Below are 16,959 nucleotides of genomic sequence, written 5' to 3'. Positions count from 1 at the left end.
CTCTGGGCCTGGGCGCTGTCCCTCAGCTCTTCAGCTCAAGGCTAGCACTCTACCACTTGAGCCACAGCTCCACTTCCAACTTTTTTTCTTTTTGCTTATGTGGTGCTGAGGAATAGAACCCAGGGCCTCATGCATGCAAGGCAAGCGCACTACCACTGAGCCACCTTCCCAGCCCCCCCTTTTTTTAATGCTGGTCCTGGGATTTGAACTCAGGGCTTGGGTACTATCCCTGAGTTTCTTGGGATTTCCCCCCCCCCTCAAAGCTAGGGCTTTTAGGTGGTTAATTAGAGATAGAGTCTCACACACTTTCCAGCCCAAGCTGGCTTTGAATTGTGATCCTCAGATCTCAACCTCCTGAGTAGCTAGATGAGAGCCATCAGCACCAGGTTTCCTTTTTATTCTATACTGGTCCTGGAGCTTGATTTTAGGCCCTGGGTATTGTCCCTGAGCTTTGGTACTCAAAGCTAGTACTCTACTATTTGAGCCAGTGCTTCACTTTTGGTTTTTGGGTTGTTAATTGGAGCTACAGCTCAGGGGGGCTTTGAGCAGTGATCCTCAGATCTCAGTCTCCTGAGTAGGTGAGATTACAGGCGTGAGTCCACTGGCTTCCTGCCCAGAGTCCTTCGTTGTGACACGGAGTCTCACCATGTTGTCCAGGCTCAGGTCACTCTCTTCCTCAGCCTCTGAGTAGCTGCTGGGAAAGCCTTTTCCTGATGCTTTGTCTTTGCACCTCTCTCTCTCTTGCTTTCCAGGTGCCTCTGGCTTCCAGGGCTGGAGACAAAGGCTCGCGTTGACTAAGTGTTCCGTCAACGTCAGGTGTGTCTCTAAGCATTCTCACCCTCCGGGAGCTCAGGAAGGGTGGGGCGAGGGGGCACAGCTGTCCTGCTCGGGGCTGAAGCCTGGGAGCCCATCGCTCCGTGCTGGCACCCAGGAATCAGCAGCCTCACAGAGTCGGCATCATAGCCCGACCCCTTAACAACCGAGGCCACCGCCTGGAGGGGTGGAGTGGCTGGCTTCAGCCCAGCCCATGGGGAGGTGACATTGAACTCAAGAGGTCTCGCTGCTGGGGGGGAGTGTGGATGCAGCGTGCATTCCTGTTCACTGGTGTTCAAGTCCTGCCAGTTCCTCCCGGCAGGCACTTCTGGGGGGGGGGTCTTGGCCCTGGAGGTTCCAGGGCGGGTCTGCCCAGTGCCACGTGACCCCGCTCTGGCCCTGGCTCAGCAGCTGCTTCCCAGATGTGCCCACAGCACAGTCTTCCAGCCGCCAGGCCGGCGCCTCTGGGCTGGGACTGCTGGAGCTGCGGGGGAGAGGACCTTTGGCTCTGACTGTCCCCCGCCCCCCACCCCATAATGGGAGTCCACAGGCCGCCTCCCAGCCCTTCACCCAGCCAACACCACATTTTTGCCTATCTCTAGGAGAAAATCAAAGCACCTCCAGTGTGTAGTCTGTGGCTCCCGACCACCCCCAACCCCAACTCCCTCCCCTCCCTTCCCAAGTCTGCGCTGCCTCCCTCAGGGCCCTGGGCCTGGAGCACTTACCAACCAGGTCTTTGTAAAGCTGACAGCTCACCAAGTCTCAGCCTCTTCTCAAAGCCCCTAAAAGCTACTTGTATTCACTTTCACCCTCTAATTCTTCTTCTTTTTTTTTTTTTCCTGTCAGTGGTGGGGCTTGAACTCTGGGCTTGAGTGCTGTTCTTGAGCTCTTCAGTCCAAGGCTAGCACTCTACCACTTGAGCCACAGCACCACTTCTGGTTTTCTGGTGATTAATTGGAGATAAGGGTTTCCTGGACTTTCCTGCCCAGGATGGCTTTGAACCGAGATTCTTGGATCTCAGCCTCCTGAGTAGTTAGGATTACAGCCTTGAGCCACTGGCTCCCGGCTCCTAATTCTTAATTATTCAGTTGATTAGCATCTGAAATTATATATATGTGTATACACACACACACACACACACACACACACATATATATATTTGCCAGTGCTGGGGCTAGGCCCTGGGCACTGTCCCTGAACTTCTTTTGCTCAAGGCTAGCACTCTACCACTTGAGCCACAGTTCCACTTCCAGCTTTTTCTATGTATGTGGTGCTGAATGCATGCCAGGCAGGCACTCTACCACTAAGCCACATTCCCAGCCCCTGAAATTATATTTGTTTGGGTGCATTGTCCATTCTCAGGCTAAGATGTGAGCCCACAGGAAGCAGGACTCTTTGGTCTGGGGAGTTAAGAAGGGATCTCAGAACTGAATTAGAGTTTGGCCCAGAAAAGGCAAGCAACTTCCTCAAGGTCACACATCTTACCACTTTGCCCAGAATAATGAGTAGAGTAATAATTGTTGAACAATGGCATGGTGGCTGTAACCCTCAGTCTCCTCATATACAAAATCGGGACAAGGGGCTGGGAAGGTGGCTCAGTGGTAGAGCACTTGCCTTGTATGCTCGAGGCCCTGGGTTCGATTCCTCAGCACCACCTAAGAAAAAAAAGCCGGAAGTGGTGCTGTGGCTCAAGTGGTAGAGCGCTAGCCTTGAGCTGAAGAGCTGAGGGACAGTGCCCAGACCTAGAGTTCAGGCCCCATGATCGGACCCCCAAAAAAAAAAAAAAAAGAACTTTTAGCCTCTGCCTTGAAAAGCCTTCAAGAACTCTATGGCTGGGCTGGGAATGTGGCTCAGTGGTCAAGTGCTTGCCTGGGTTCAATTCATCAGTACCACATAAACCGAAAAAGCTGGAAGTGGTGCTGTGGGCTCAAGTGGTAGCCTTAAACAAAAGAAGCTCAAGGACAGTGCCCAGGCCCTGAGTTCAAGCCTCAGGACTGGTGCAAAAAAAAAAAAAGAACTCTATGGTCTCGTTCTTTCTCAGGACGTCAGCTTTCCATCCACAGAGTGGGCTTAGAGCCAGCCTCTATCCTGAGGGTTTATGCTGGGCTCCAGGCAGTTCAGGAGACCAGGCCTAAGCCCACTTTCTGCTCTATAGCCTATCCTGTCTTCTGGAGGCCCTAGAACAATGTGGAGAGGGTGGGGGCTGGAGCCTAGCAAGCTGGGCCCTTCCTGGAGTCCCTAGCAGAGGGGAGGAGGGACTTCCTGTAATTTGACAAAGGGCCACAGCTGCCCTGGGGTCCCCAGCAGCCTTGCAGAGGAACCAAAGCTAAAGAGCTCAGGTCCTAGGGGTTTTTTTTTTGTCGGTCGTGGGGCTTGAACTCTGGGCCTGGGCGCTGTCCCTCAGCTCTTCAGCTCAAGGCTAGTGCTCTACCACTTGAGCCACAGCGCCACTTCTGGCTTTTTTCTTTTTTGCTTATGTGGTGCTGAGGAATCTAACCCAGGCCTCATGCATGCAAGGTAAATGCTCTACCACTGAGCCACCTTCCCAGCCCCGAAGTCTGTGAGACTCTTATCTCCAATAAACTACTAGAAAACTGGAAGTGGTGCTATGGCTCAAGCGGTAGAGCACTCGCCTTGAACTGAAGAGCTGAAGGACAGCCCCCAAGCCCAGAATTCAAACCCCATGACCGACAACAACAACAACAACAACAAAAAACCCACAGCATATGCACCCCCTATTGCAACGCGCCAAAGACACATCACCACCCACACTTCCACCTGCACCTTGTTCCTCACACCAAAACACCAGCCAGTACCCAGGGGTACAGCTGGCCCTAAGTTCCATAAAAGAATAAAAGTGAAGCTAGGCATGGGTGGCTTATGCCTGTAATCCTAGTTACTCAGGAGGATGGAATTAGGGGTGAGGAGTAGGGGTGGGGGTGGGGGAGGAGGTTCAAAGCAGTCCAGAAAACTGGAAGTGTTTCAAAGTAGTAGAGCACTAGCCTTGAGCAAAAGAGCTAGCTCAGGGACAGAACCTAGACCCTGAATTCAAGCCCCACAACTGACCGAAAAAAAACCAAAAGACCCTCAAGTCCAGTGCTGGTGGCTGACGCCTGTAATCCTAGCTACTCAAGAGGCTGAGATCTGAAGATCACAGTTCAAAGCCAGCCAGGGCAGTTAAGTCCATGAGACTCTTATCTCCAATAAACCACTCAGAAAACAGGAAGGGGTGCTGTGGCTCAAGTGATAGAGCTCTAGCCTTGAGCTGAAGAGCTGAGGGACAGCGCCCAGGCCCAGAGTTCAAGACCTACAAAACACAAAACACAAACACACCCACCCCCCCCCACACCTTAAAACACAAAGCCCCTCCCCCCAAGCCTTTTATCTGTAGACAGTCCCCTTACCCTACACACAGACATGCCACAAAACCCACAAGACTTATATGATCATACTACCGGACCTCAGAGTCCCACGCCCTCCACGCAGGCCTGGGCCCTGCCCAAGGTGGAGGTGTGGGAGCTGGTCTGACCCTGAAGCCACCAGGAGGGAGTGCCCCAAGGCTGGCCAGCCGCACCCTAAGCAAAACCCAACAGACAGCTTTGTCCAGGGCTGCAAGACCTCGTCTAGATCACCGACAAGGCACCAGGGAGACAGAACAAGACAACTGCGGCTGGCGGGGGGAAGGGGACATGTCTCATTGACTTCCCCATAGGCTCACTGGAGATGGACAGGAAGTTTCAGAGGTCCCAATGTGGAGGCCAAACCCTCCCTCTCTGGTCCTCCTTTGACTCACCTGCCTCTAGTAGGGCTGGCTCCGCGGGGCGGGCTCCCCCCCCCCCCCCCTGGTGCGCTCCCCCCCCCACCTGCCCCAGGGCCAAAACCCAGGAAGCAGTTGAGGTTAGGATCTCTCAGGACTCCACCCAGTTCCCAGGGCAACCCCACCCTCCACCCCCCAGGCCAACCCCCAGTATCCAGTCAAGTACTCTCTGGAGGGTGCCTCCTCCTTCTACACCCTCACCTCAGGCCACAGGCTCAGTGCACTAGAGGTGATTCACCGTATCCCTTTCCTTTCTTCTCTTTTAAGAACAAGGAGACATCTAGAAAGGATGGATGAAAGAGATCCTTTTTCCTTGGGAAACCACAGAGAGGGGTATGTGTTTCTCAGAGGGTCAAAGAGCCTTGGGTTCAAATTCTGCTCCAGGATTTACAAGCTGTGGGTTGGAGTCACCTCATTTCCTGTGTGTCCCTTGGCACAGATGGCAGAACTACCACTGAGCGAGGGTTGAGCGAGGTCACATGAGGATCATCAAACAGCTCCTGGCAAAGTCAGCATTCTGATGTCACGAGTCACCAGTACCCCGAGGCCTCTCCTGTTGAGTAAGTGGCTATGTTCCCCACCACGCAGCTACAGAACTACACAGCCGGCTCCATTCATTCATTCTGCAAACCAGCAGTGAACACTGGCTCCCTACTAGGCATAGCAGGGCAGAAAAAGCACCAGGCTCCTGCTTGGAGAGACCCCATTCGATCAGGGGATAACCAAATGGGCATAGCCACTGCCAGCCAGGTGGCTGCTTCCTGTATCCACAATTGGGGAATGGGTGCTGGGCTGCCAGCAGCCCAAGGGGCTCTTTGTAGGAGTATAAAGAATACCTCACTAGAATACGCTTTCTGTGTGTTGATATTTGGACTTGAACTCAGCGCCTGGATGCGGTCCCTTACCTTTTTGTTGTTTCAGGGTGGCACTCTACCACTTGAGTCACACCTCCATTTTCAGCCTTTAAGATGGTTAATTGGAGATAAGATCTCTCTGATTTAGATTTAACTGCTCAGTCTGTCTTTGAAGATCCTCAGATCTCAGTCTCCTGAGTGGCTAGGATTACAGGTGTGAGCCATGGGCTCCTGACCAGAGTACTGTTTATAGTAAGAGCCTCATGCTCCGGAGTCTGGCCAGCCTCCCCGCAAATGTGGCTGCCTGGGGATCTCGCCTTGTGGTGGGAGAGGCCAATTGTGATGACATCATCACCCCCTCCCAGTTCCCAGGGCTGTGATGAGGCTGGCCCAGAAGGGACTGTCTGCTAGGGAAAGGGAGCCAGGAGTGTCTTCCTGCTGCCGAAGGCCATAGCCCAGCTGGGGTGGGTGCTCCAGAGACCCCCACATTTACATATCTAGTTAGTCTGCAGGAGACAACTGCATGTTGCACGGTAAACAACAAAAACAACAACAACAAAAAGCTTTCAAGTCGGATAATGGAAAATATAGATGAGGACGTGGGAAAAGGAAGATGCCATTGGCTCATCCATTACTGGTGGGTGTGTGAACTGGTGTGGTCACTTGGGAAGTCAGTGTGATGACCATTCAGGGATTGGGGGTATGGCTCCATTGGTAGACTGCTAGCCAATGAGCAGAAGAGTCAGGCACCTGAGTTCAAGTCCTGTGTCAGATTTTAAAAAAACAAAAAAGTGACCATTCAAAGGCCCCATGACTGTCAGTTCACTCCCAGGGATGCAGCCTGAGAGGCAGGCCTGCACGCAGGAGCCAGCAGATGAGCGGCACACGCACCACACTTCTATCCCTGCCCTTGTCTGATCACAGAACACAGAAATTAGTGGCTGTACACCTCTGTGGGAATAGTGGTATGTGTTCAGCTAGATACATTCACACCTCTCCTGCTCAGGATCATGGTTCAAAGCCAGCCAGGGCAGGAAGGTCCAGGAGACTCATCTCCAATTAACTACCAGAAGACCAGAAGTGGCACTGTGGCTCAAGTGGTAGAGCACTGGCCTTGAGCAAAAGAGTTCAGAGACAGTGCTCAGGCCCAGAGTTCAAGCCCCATGACCAAAAAAAAAAGATGTAGCTCAATGTCTACTGCTGGTCTGGCCTGGGCATGGCCTGGTCCTGGGTTCAAATCCTCAATCCCCAGCAGCACACACACACACACACACACACACACACACACACACACACACACACAACACACACACACACACACACACAGGCCAGCAACAAGGGCAGGGGGCATTGTGGGCAGCAGGGCGGCCGGGTGGCAGGTTTGGGGTTTGGAGGTGGAAGCTGTGGGTCGCCTGGGAGGTGGGTAGGCTGCCAGCAGGTCTGGGCAGGAACTTGCACCCCGGATTCATTTGGGGCACTCAGGGCACAAGGGCATTCCTGGGTCCGCGGCAGATGGGCGCGGGTTTCCCGCGCTCGGCCCGTGGGAACCGGCCGCCGGCACCGCCCCCGCGAGCCCGGCGCAGATGGGGCGGCGCCGGGGGCCAGGCAGATGGGTGCAAGGCGGCGGCCTGGGGCCTGGGGACAAAGGCACGGGGCAGATGTTCGCGGCCAGATGTTCCGGGAGTGGGGGGTGGGGTGGGGCCTGGGAAAACCGGGCTTGTTTCCTGTGTCCTCTCGCCGCGGCGCCAGGGCCTCCAGCAAAGTGCAGCCGCAGTGCGGGAGGGAGCAGGCTGGGTCTAAGGGCGGTCTCCAGCCTACCCACGCCCCAGGCCACCAAACAGTCCTACACACACCTGCTGGGAAGCGCTAGGTAGCCATCTCAGGAATACAGCTCAAGTTCTCTGCCTGCGCTGTCTGGTCCTTCCCTACCCTGCTGTATTAGTGCCATGACTGCTGCCTGGTGACCCTACTGAAAGCTGGCCACAACCCCACCATCATCATCACCACCGCCGCCGCCATTGTCACCTTCACCACCACCATCACTACCATTATCACCTCTACCATCACCACTAGCTATCATCACCAATACCATCAACCCATCCCCAGCACTGCCTTGGGCCCCTCAGTAGCCCACAGAGCACAAAGCTGCAATTCAGTCTAGTACTGGAAATTCTGGTCGGTCACTGGGCACCACAGCCACTTAGCTAAAGTACTTTACGTAAGTACTTTATAATCAATACCTGTTTGCAAAGGACCTGGTGTATGCCAGGTTCTGGGTCCATGTTGAACTGTTAGACCTAACCGAACCAACCCAAGTCTCTGTCCTGTGTAGCTTTGATCCTGCATGAAGGACTTGCCTCTTTCCTCATGGCTCAGTCGTTGTATGTCTCTAAAGATGAACTAGAAGGACTGACCCCTACCCTGTTTTCTCAGGTGCATACAGCTGTCAGGCAAGCCACCAGATACACACAGACTGCTTGACGTAGGCCGGGCAATCCACCTAAGCCTGGCTGTAAACATTCCATTAGGGGCCCAAAGGAAAGCCCCCACCTCCCTAGACCTAATGGCTTTTTCCTTAACCTCTGCCTCCTTGCTTAAGACCTTATAAAAGCCCAACTCCAACCCCATCTCCTTGACAACTTCCATACCCACGAGGTCTGTGCCCCTCGCTGCTCTTCAGTAAACAGTCCTAGCCTGTTGAGAATCCAATCTATTCCTTTTGTCTCCTTTCTCCTCCATTTTCCTAACCTTGAGCACCTTAGAGTAAATGTAATGTGGGAACTTACTACCTGCCTACTAAATACTGTGATTACTGGTGTGGAGCATCACACCTAGTTGAGTTGTAATCCTTAATGGAGAGAGTTGGAGGGAGATCAGGTGAAGGGGGCCTCACTGAGGAGCTAGTTCAATGAAGAACTTAACTTGTTCCTTCCCTTTCCCAGCTTTGGAGGAAAACAAAATTCCACACAGAAGTTGCAACTATTGCTGGGCACTGGTGTCTCATCTGTAATCCTAGCTACTCAGGAGGCTAAGATCTGAGGATCGCAGTTCTAAGCCAGCCTGGGCAGGAAAGTACCTGAGAAAGTCCATGCTCCATGACTGACAAAGGAAGTTAGAACCAGGAGCTGGGAATGTGGCTTGGTGGTGGAGTGCTTGCCTAGCATGAAGCCCTGGCTTTGATTCCTCAGTACCACATACACAGAAAAAGCCAGAAGTGGCACTATGGCTCCAATGGTAGAGTGCTAGCCTTGAGCCAAAAGAAGCTCAGGGACAGTGCCCAGGCCCTGAGTTCAATCCCCAGGATGGGCTGGGGGTGGGAGTAGGGGAGGAGTTACAACCTGTGCAAAGATTCTGAGGCAGAGATGTGCCTGCCTAATATATTTCAGAGGCCAGTGTAGCTTTAGTTGAGTGATCAAGGGAGGCAGGATCTAAGGAGTAAGCTCAGGGCTATTTTAAGGGGCAGAACAGAACTGTGTTACCTAACCTTGTGCAGCTCCACACTGAGGACTTTTATCTTGGCTGAGTCAAGGGAGTAAAGGGAGGGCGGTGGGCGGAGGAAGCTAGAGATCAACTGGCCACCTGCATTGAATCTCAACAATTCTGATGGGACCACAAAACTTTACAGTGTCATCCTCTCTGTGTGTGAGACATGATGCTAATCTCTCGGCCACTGCCTTTCTCCATTTGAACAATGACAATTGGTTTAGATCGAATTTCTTGGGATTCCTGGGCAGGTTTCTAAGTTGGGTAAATTTGAGGTATATCTTGGCAAAGGGATGGACAGCTTCTAACATTCTGCTGTGGACCACGGGGTGGTCAGAATTCCCCCAGGAGCTGCCTTCGTAAGAGCAGCCAATCACAAGTGAGCTAATTGCTCACTGAAAGGAGAATAGCTTAACTATGAAATTTCTTGTGGCCCTTGGAAATCATGAGGCAGCATCAGGGGTCCATCCTAAGGACATGACATAAGGTAGCAATTGGGAAAAGCCCACAAGTCTGTCACCAGAGCATTGGTTGAGGAACTACTGTAATAGCCATAGGAGGGTCACTAAGCCATGGGGAAAGGGAAGGCAGAAGGACTGGGAGTGGTAGCGGTCAGCCTGTGCTCACAGCTACTTGGGAGGCTGAGGATATTTTGAGCCCAGGAGCTGAGCTGGAGACCAGCTTTGGTAAGATCAAGTGAGGCCCCTCTCAAAACAACAACAAAGAGAGCTGGATGCTTGGTGGGTGTGTCTGTAATCCTAGCCTCTCAGGAGGCTGAGATTTGAGGATCACAGTTCAAAGCCAGCCCAGGCAGGAAAGTCTGTGAGACTCTTATCTCCAGTTAACCACCAGAAAGCCATAAGTGGAGCTGTGGCTCAAAGTGGTAGAGTGGCAGCCATCAGCAAAAAAGCTCAGGGACAGTACAACAAAAATAAATAAAAATAAATACAGGCTCAGAGACCCCAGCAAGTTGCTGTAGAGCTGGGTAACATTCAGATTTCTTTCCTTTCTTAGCTTCTTTTTCTTTTCAATTTTTTTTTTGGGGGTCTGGTTGTGGGGCCTGAACTCTGGGCCTGGGCACTGTCCCTCAGCTCTTCAGCTCAAGGCTAGCGCTTTACCACTTGAGCCACAGTGCCACTTCCGGCTTTTTTTTCCTGCTTATGTGGTGCTGAGGAATTGAACCCAGGGCCTTATGCATGCAAGGCCAGCACTCTACCACTGAGCCACCTTCCCAGCCCTCCTTTCTTAGCTTCTTTAGGGATTTTCATGTGGCTTTTTCTAGGATCACTATCATTGGTGAGCATTGTGATAGCTAATGTGGTAGTATGGATAATGGGCTTTGAGGTGAGGCAAAATGGTTCAAATCCTGACTCTGTTGGGTGGAGGGATGGCTGATCCCAATACTCACCTTCAACCAGAGCCCAGCATGCTGGGAGTGTGGCTTAGTGGTAGAGTGCTTGCCTAGCATGCACAAAGCCCTGGGTTCAATTCCTTAGTACCATATACACAGAAAAAGGCAGAAGTGACTCTGTGACTCAAGTGGTCTAGAGTGTTAGCCTTGAGCAAAAGAAACTCAGAGACAGTGCCCAGGCCCTGAGTTCAAGCAGGCCCCCTAAGCTATTGACTGACTTCATTCTGCACCTTGAGTGGCTCATGGACACCTCCACCCTTCCCTTCCTCTCCCTGCATTAACTGGGGTCTCAGCATTACCTCTAGTTTGAAGGTACTGAGGACGGAGCTGCAACGAGCAGGCAGACAGACCCGAGGACCAGGAGCAAGTGAGGCTGGGGGCTGGTGCCCCTCTCCTGTCCGCCTGTTTCCTCCCTCCCTTCCCTGGGAAAATCCAACAGGTGGTGGGCCGGGCCCTGGTGCCCATTGTATGGCTAGCGGGTCCAAAGGGCCTACAATGTGTCAGGGGGAAGATGGATGCCTTCATTACCATGTGAATCCTGGGAAATCTTCAGACTGGAGGTGGGTGGCCATGGGTTGGGGGGCGGGGGGGGTTGGTAGGCTCTGGACAGACCACACAGTGGCTGGGAAGGTGGTGCTAGGGAATCCTTAGAATCATTAAATAAAAACAAAAATCCTAGATCAAGTCCAGGCGCTGGTGGCTCATGCCTGTAGCCTGTCATCCTAGCTACTCAGGAGGTTGAGATCTGAGGATTGTAGTTCAAAACCAGTTTGGATAGGAAAGTCCCTGAGACTCTTACCTCCAATTAACCAGCAAAAAGAGCTGGACGTGGAGCTGTGGCTCAAGTGATAGAGTGCTAGGCTCAAACAAAAGCTCAGGAACAACATCTAAACCCTAAGTTCAAGCCCGAGGATTAGCGCGCGCACACACACACACACACACACACACACACACACACACACACACACACATCATGAGATTTTGCCTATTTTCCTTTCTGAGTTACAATTTTCCCACTACTGGCGCTGTGCATTCTGCCTGCAATAGAAATGCCCTGCCTGCCCTTCCAGACTCACAAATGTGCACCTCTGTGGACACCCCCAGCAGGACCCTTCCTGAACCTCCTGCTTAGAGCTTGCCCTAGGGAAATCCAGGGTGATTAGCAATTAGGTGCTGAGCAAATTGGGAAGAAACAGGTTTTATTTAGGCTTAAGCAAAGGTGTCATCAATTTGGTCCTTTGGGAAGGATTGCTGGAGGTTGGAAAGGAGGCAGGTAATAGACAATACTAAATAGATCAACGATGGGGGGGGGAGGCGTCAGGAGTGAGGCTTTAGTTGACAAAAGAGCCACACAGAATTGACACAGACACAATTGTAACCCTGTTTCTCTGTTACACACACACACACACACACACACATACCAGTGCAGTTGTTTGCTCACAGATGTTTTCAAAAACACACATTCCTAAACAAACCAACACAGTCACAACAATTGCATAAGCCATGTGTCTGGACTGAGTTGCAGCACTAGGTTGGATGGAGCAACCCAAGATGGAGTTCCATGCAAAAAAAGTCCACACCAGCAAACCAGAACTGCGTGCTTTATCCAACTTTCCAAGAATTAAGGAGATGGGATAAAAGTCAAATTCCTAAACTGGTCAATAAGTGCCAGCCAGTGTCCTGTAAGGGTGGAGAAGGTCTTCCTGTCTTAGGATGGCAATAACTTTGAAATGATCAATCTACTTCCTGCAGGATCTCCTGCACTGTAACAGCTGCAACACTATCGTCTCAGAGAACCAGTGCTGCTCCATTATGGAATCCTAGATAAAAGCCAGCTGGGGCTGGGCGCTGGTGGCTCACGCCTGTCATCCTAGCTACTCAAGAGGCTAAGATCTGAGGATCACGGTTCAAAGCCAGCCCGGGTAGGAAAGACCGCAAGACTCCTATCACCAATAAACCACCAGAAAACCAGAAGTGGTGCTGTAGCTCAAGTGGTAGAGTGCTCAACCTGAGCTGAAGAGCTGAGGGACAGCACCCAGGCCCAGAGTTCAAGCCCCACTACCGACAATTAAAAAAAAAAAGCCAGCTGGAGGCAGGGGCTATGGCACGGTAGTATAGTACTTGTCTAGGATGTAGGAAGGCCCTGGGTTTGATCCCAGCACAATAACAAAAACAAACAAACAAAAATATATAATACATATATTAATAAAAGGTTGTTAAAGTCTTTTTTTTTTCCCCCTGTCGCAGGGCTTGAACTCGGCTTGCACGCTGTCCCTGCGCTCTTCAGCTCAAGGTGAGCGCTCTACCGCTTGAGCCACAGTGCCACTTCCAGTTTTCTAGTGGTTTATTGGAGAGCAGAGTCTCACAGACTTTCCTGCCCGGGCTGGCTTTGAACCGTGATCCTCAGATCTCAGACTCCTGAGTAGCTAGGATTACAGGCGTGAGCCACTGGCCCCCGGCTTTGCACAGATTCTTAAATACACACACCCACACCTACCACACCACTTTTTTTTTTTTGCCAGTCCTGGGGCTTGAACTCAGGGCCTTAGTACTATCCTTATGCTTTTGTGTTCAAGGCTAGTGCTGTACCACTTTGAGCCACAGCTCCACATCTGGTTTTGGGTGGTTAATTGGAGATAAGAACCAGGCACCGTGGCTCCTGCCTATAATCCTAGCTACTCAGAAGGCTGAGTCTGAGGATCATGGTTCAAAGCCAGCCCGTGAAGGAAAGTCGGTAAGACTCTTCTCTCCAATAAACTACTAGAAAACCGGAAGTGGCGCTGTGGCTCTAGCTCCAGGTAGAGTGCTCTCCTTGAGCTGAAGAGCGCAGGGACAGCGCCCATGCCCAGAGTTCAAGCCCCACGACCAACCAAAAAAAAAGTCTTACGGACTTTCCTGACCAGACTGAACTTTGATCCTCAGATCTCAACCTCCTGAGTAGGATTACAGGCATGAGCCACTCGTGCTCAGCGCCTGCGCGCACACACACACTCACTCACTCACTTCTAATCCTAAGGGAAACCTACCGAGCTGAGAGGACCCAGTCAGGCAAAAAGGAACTTAACCTCTCCTGGACCCACACCTAATCATCTTGGCTTCTTTGTCCCCATGTGGGAGGGCACCTGTGTCTCGCTGCTTTCCCTCTCTCCTCCCCTTGAGAGCACAGCTGGAGCTGGGGAATGTGCTCTCCTCAAGAGAGGGGTGGGCACTCAGCTCCTGGAAGGAAGGGAAGGTACACAGGTGTACAGACACCTGCAAGTCTTGAATGTAGCCCCAAGGGGGTGGGGTGGGGACACAAGGGGCCTACTCTTTCTACTTCCCAGGGTCACCCCAGGGGCCCAGGACTGGGCTGTGTATCAAGTTGGGGAGGATAGGAAGAGGCTAGTTAGGGCTTTACCTCCGTGCAGACTCCCTTTCACATGCAGATTGCCTGTTTGTCCCACTTGCCCTGCTTTAAAATGACAAAGGTTTCATGAGGTCCTTGTATATGGGATGACATCGGACCAAAATAGGAGTGTTCACTACAAACAAAGTCAGTGTGAGCACAGTGCAATATGGACTGTAGTTGGATTTGGATTGAAAAACACAATAAACATACATAAAACAAACCTTCTTTGGTAAGGTAAGGTGTTAGCAGTAATTTCGAGGTGGCATTAATGTGCTATTTTTTTTTTTTGGGTCCAGTTGTGGGGCCTGAACTCTGGGCCTGGGCGCTGTCCCTCAGCTCTTCCGCTCAAGGCTAGGACTCTACCACTTGAGCCACAGCACCACTTCCGGCTTTTTTCTTCTTGCTTATATGGCGCTGAGGAATCGAACCCAGGGCCTCATGCATGCAAGGCAAGCATTCTACCACTGAGCCACCTTCCCAGCCTAATGTGCTATTTTATCTTCCCATCTCCAACATATATTTTTAATTTCTATAAAGGATGTATGCAGCTCCTTGATAATACGTTTGTTTTTTTTCTTTTATGGTGTTGGAGATTAGACCCCGTGCTTTGTACAAGCTATCTAAGGCTCTATTACTGGGCCACTCACCAGCCCCAACAAAAGTTTTAATAAGCTGGTGATTCATGCCGATGCTCCTAGCTATTCAGGAGGCTGAGGGAAGAAGGGTCCCCAAGGCTGTCTGCAGTGCACCTGTAAAAAAAAGCAGGTATGCCAGCCATAAGCAAGAAAGCTAAACAAGAACATGAGGACCTGAGTTTAAGCCCTGGTGCTGGTGTGCACTCATACACACACACACACACTCTCACACACACACACACACACACGTACCTTTTAATAGTTGAATAGTGAGTGAGAAAAAAACAAGGGAAGACACTGTATGGAAGGAAATGTACTCATTACCTGACTCATGTAATTGTAATCCCTCTGTACATCACCTTTATTATAACAATAAAGTAAATAGTTTTTTTTTGTTTGTTTTTGTCGGTCATTCATGGGAGCTGAACTCTGGACCTGAGCCCTGTCCCTCAGCTCTTCAGCTCAAGGTTAGAGCTCTACCATTGAGCCACAGCACCACTTCTGGCTTTTTTTCTGAATACTTCATTGGAGATAAGAGTCCCACAGGGGGGCTGGGAAGGTGGCTCAGTGGTAGAGCGCTTGCCTTGCATGCCTGAGGCCCTGGATTCGATTCCTCAGCACCACATAAGCAAAAAAAAAAAAAAAAAAAAAGCCAGAAGTGGCACTGTGGCTCAAGTGGTAGAGCAGTAGCCTTGAGCTGAAGAGCTGAAGGACAGTGCCCAGGCCCAGAGTTCAGGCCCCAGGACTGGACCAAAAAACAATAAATAGTTTCTTTTTTTGTCCGTCATTCATGGGGGCTGAACTCTGGGCCTGGGCGCTGTCCCTCAGCTCTTCAGCTCAAGGCTAGAGCTCTACCATTGAGCCACAGCACCACTCTGGCCTTTTCTGCTCATGTGGTGCTGAGGAATCAAATCCAGGGCCTCAAGCATGCAAGGCAAGAGCTCTACCACTGAGCCACCTTCCCAGCCCCACCTTAGGGCTTTAAAAAAAGAAAGAAAGAAAACTCAGTGCCTGGGCACTGTCCCTGAGCTCTTTTGCTTGAGCAGCACTCTATCACTTTGAGCCAGAGCTCCCCTTTCCAGTTTTCTGGTGGTTAAGTGGATATAAGAGTCTTATGGGACTTTCCTGTCTGGGCTGGCTTTGAACAGTGATCCTCAGATCTCAGCTTCCTGAATAGCTAGGATTATAAGTGTGAAACACTGGCCCCTGCCTTGCTTAGGGTACTTTTTTTGTTTGTTTGTTTTGATTTTTGCCAGTCCTGGGGCTTGAACTAAGGGCCTGGGCACTGTCGATCCTCTCTGTGCTCAAGGCAAGCTCTCTCCCACTTGAGCCACAGCGCCACTTCCAGCTTTTTCTGCGTATGTGGTACTGAGTAATCAAACCTGGGACTTCATGCATGCTAGGCAAACATTCTACCACTAAGCTACATTCCCAGCCCTGCTTAGCATATTTTTAAGTGTAAGAGTTGAACATGGGCTGGGAAGGTGGCTCAGTGGTAGAGTGCTTGCCTCGCATGTATGAGACCCTGGGTTCAATTCCTCAGTACCACATAAACAGAAAAAGCCAGAAGTGGCACTGTGGCTCAAGTAGTAGAGCTTTAGTCTGTGCTGAAGAGCTGAGGGGGAGAGCCCAGGCCCAGAGTTCAATCCCCACAACTGACAAAAATTAATTTAAAAAAATTCTAAAAAAAAAAAAGTTGAACATTTCCCATAGAAGAAATGGTAAGTGAAGTCAGGACAAGTGAGTTTATTACCCTGCCTTGCTGCCAAGGTTTGTCTGGATGACTTGGGTTTACCCTGTGGAATGCTTAGAGTCCCCATGCATCCTTCCCCAGGATACCTGTCTTCATCACACAGAATGTCATCATCTGGTGCTCAGTCCCAGGCTTCCAGGCTGCATTTCTAATGCACACAAGGATGATGTCACTTCCTCGCCCCCCAGTTGCCTTCAGGGCAATGATAATAAGCTCCTTGGCCTGGCCTTGTAGAAACTGCTCCCCTTCTAGACCTCATCCCTCCAGCTTCTCTTCCTCCAGCAGGCCTGAGTAGAAGGGCTTCTCCCAGAGGAAGTGAGAGAGGTGAGCTTGCATTGTCCTAAGGTAATGTGTGTTCACTTAAGAAGGCCCAGTATGTGCCAGGTGTTAGGACCCGGCCGACCTTCAGTTTTTCATTTGACAGGAACTGGGTCACACACACAGACTGCAACCATGGAGAGGAAAATAGGCTTAGGCAGCCAGCGTTTGCATCCAGTGCAGACAGCTCATGGTTGAAGGAGTCCAATTGTTCGGTATTTTCCAAGTAATATAGAATATCAAAGTTTAGAAGGGGAGGAAATGGTGATAAGGGGTAACAATGAGGGGGAAGCAGGAGACCAGAAATTTGAGACCAGCCTAGACTACATAGGGAGAAACTGTCTCAAAAAACAAAAACAAAAGAAAAAGAGAGAGCGAGCTAAGATAAGCAGCCCGAAAGCACAGGTAGAGAAACAGGCCCCATTAGGGAAGTGCCTTGCCCTGGGAACACGAGGGTGCCAGGGGTCCGGGACGGGGCAGCCTGGCG

This window comes from Dipodomys ordii, unplaced genomic scaffold (assembly GCF_000151885.1).
Source record: "Dipodomys ordii isolate 6190 unplaced genomic scaffold, Dord_2.0 Scaffold13, whole genome shotgun sequence".
Classification (NCBI taxonomy): domain Eukaryota; kingdom Metazoa; phylum Chordata; class Mammalia; order Rodentia; family Heteromyidae; genus Dipodomys; species Dipodomys ordii.
Note: the sequence above shows the minus strand (reverse complement) of the source record.